At 37.9% G+C, this 2,291-nt stretch overlaps 1 protein-coding gene across 1 annotated transcript in view; it reads left to right on the forward strand.

Annotated features, from left to right (window-relative positions):
* LOC101769509 (achilleol B synthase) overlaps positions 1-2,291 on the forward strand; it is a 20,913-nt gene that overhangs the window by 8,982 nt on the left and 9,640 nt on the right. The gene's annotated exons all lie outside the window — the stretch shown is intronic.

The following is a 2,291-nucleotide window of genomic DNA, read 5'->3' on the forward strand; positions in this document are numbered from 1 at the left end:
CCAACCGATACTAAAGCCTCACCTTTAATTAGTCCCGGTTAATATTACAAACCGGGACTAAAAGAGTCTTCACATGCTACGGAATTTAGACCCGGTACTAAAAGTTCTTATGATGACTGACACTGAAGCACGTCTCTTATGCGAACTAATTTTCGTAGCTGGTGGAGACCCTTTTAGTCCTGGTTTAGTCCCGGGTCTAAATTCCGTAGCATGTGAAGACTCTTTTAGTCCCGGTTTGTAATATTAACCGGGACTAATTAAAGGTGAGGCTTTAGTATCGGTTGGTGTTACAAACCCGGACTAAAGCCTCTTACCCATTTAGTCCTGGTTTGTAACATCAACCAGGACTCAAGGTGACCCTTTAGTCCCGGTTGGTGTTACAAACCGGAACTAAAGGGGTCTCCATGGGTGACTACAAAAGGATAGTATCCTCTACTTAGTCAGGTGTGCTATGTAGGTAAGATGGTAAGGAAACTACACGCGAGGCAAGAGGTCGTGGGTTCGAATCCCATGCACCGCGCATGCGCATATTTCGCGTGAAAATCGCGTGACTTGTGACATGCGCGGGTGTGGGAGCCTCCCGGGAATTGGGAATTTCTAATATTTTTCTGGCGCAAAACACTTTAGTCCCAGTTCCGAAAATATAGTCTCAATTTTCCCAACTGGGATTACAAACTCGTTTTTCTACCGGTGATGTTTCAGCTATTATTAAATAAACTAGGTTTAGGAGTGTCATGTTTCCCTTTTTAGATTTTTTTTGACTAGAGGTTTCAGTGGAATGTTTCGTAAAGGGTTGAACAAGAATCAGAAAGTGTTACCTTGTGTTTGAAATTAGAGAACAGGGGTTAACTATATGTGAAATTATTATTTTTTAAAAAGAAAAAGCTGTTGTTGCTGGGTTTCAGAAAATTTGGTGAGCTTTTAAAGTCTTGTGTTGAGTATGCAGATATGTTGAGGGATGTGACGAAGAGCTTCTTGAGTCTTCTAAATCCTGAAACTTTTTCACACTGTCATCTAATGCAGTATGCCAACCTAAACAAGCCTGGGGCAAATGTTCCAGTTAGCAGGCTTGAAGAGAATGCTGAAGTAACGGAGGAAATTGTGTTAGGTTCACTGAGACGAGCTATGACTTGCTTTTCAATACTACAAGCAGAAGATGGGCATTGGCCTGGTGATTACTCTGGACTCATGTACATTACGCCTTTGTGGGTAAGTATTTTACTTATATTCCATACAATATATGTTTTTGCCTTTCTTTCATAAAGAGATGCATTCATAGGGTATTATCTCAGATGAACTACGACCAAAAAGGGAAGATTATTGCAAATCTCCGGCAAGAAAATAATAATAGGAAATTTTGTCTAGGGCACACTACATTTCCGTGATTTAATTATTTTTTTAATCTCTAGGACACTGGAAGGTGTCCTACATATAAGAAACGTTTTGGCTGTAGTTTCCTACATACAAACTGGTTTCGTTTAATTTCCTATAGACAGATTACCCATAATAATACTAGACATTCAAAATCTTTGTGCTTTTGAACACAGTTTTCATCACCAAGTTACTAAGGCACTTAATTTACAATTTCAGAGTCAAAGTTTCCTAAACTATCCCTATCAACATTTGAAATCTTCGACTACCTAGCTTGCTAACTTGTGTTTATGTGCTTCAGATATTATTAGATGTAATCATGGTCCAATTTTATCATTAAACTCAATTAAGCATGTGTGCATTAATTACCAAATCACTCTGATACTGAATGATTAGATATATAATGTTTCATATAAGAATGGTGGAGATGACAAATTTTATAGATTAAGTATGGCTTCACTTTCCAGTCCTCCCCCATCATTTTCATGGTCCTAACAAGTATATAAACCATATAATATGGTAAACACGTGAATACCCTTTTTATTAGCTGATCATTATTTGCCAAAAAAATAGGCTGATAATATAATGTTGATGTAATTAGATTCATCATAAAAATATTTGCATATAATATATAACTCTTTCTATTTGAAGCAATTCAATATGTTTTCATAAATAGTAACGTCACTAGAACACATATTCAAGTTCTAGTGGACTTGTATTTGGTGTCATCAGAGGAACTGCATAGTAATTAAACATTCACTAGTAGAGAAACGACTTTCCATCCGCCCCCTTTTGTCCCGGTTTAAAGTTGGCCCGGGATAAAAGGTTCACCAACCGGGACTAAAACTCAGTCACTGGTGGGAGGCTCACCAACCGGAACCTTTTATCCCGGTTGCAAAGGCTAATGGGAAAAAAAGACT

This window comes from Setaria italica, chromosome V (genome assembly GCF_000263155.2).
Source record: "Setaria italica strain Yugu1 chromosome V, Setaria_italica_v2.0, whole genome shotgun sequence".
Taxonomy (NCBI): Eukaryota; Viridiplantae; Streptophyta; class Magnoliopsida; order Poales; family Poaceae; genus Setaria; species Setaria italica.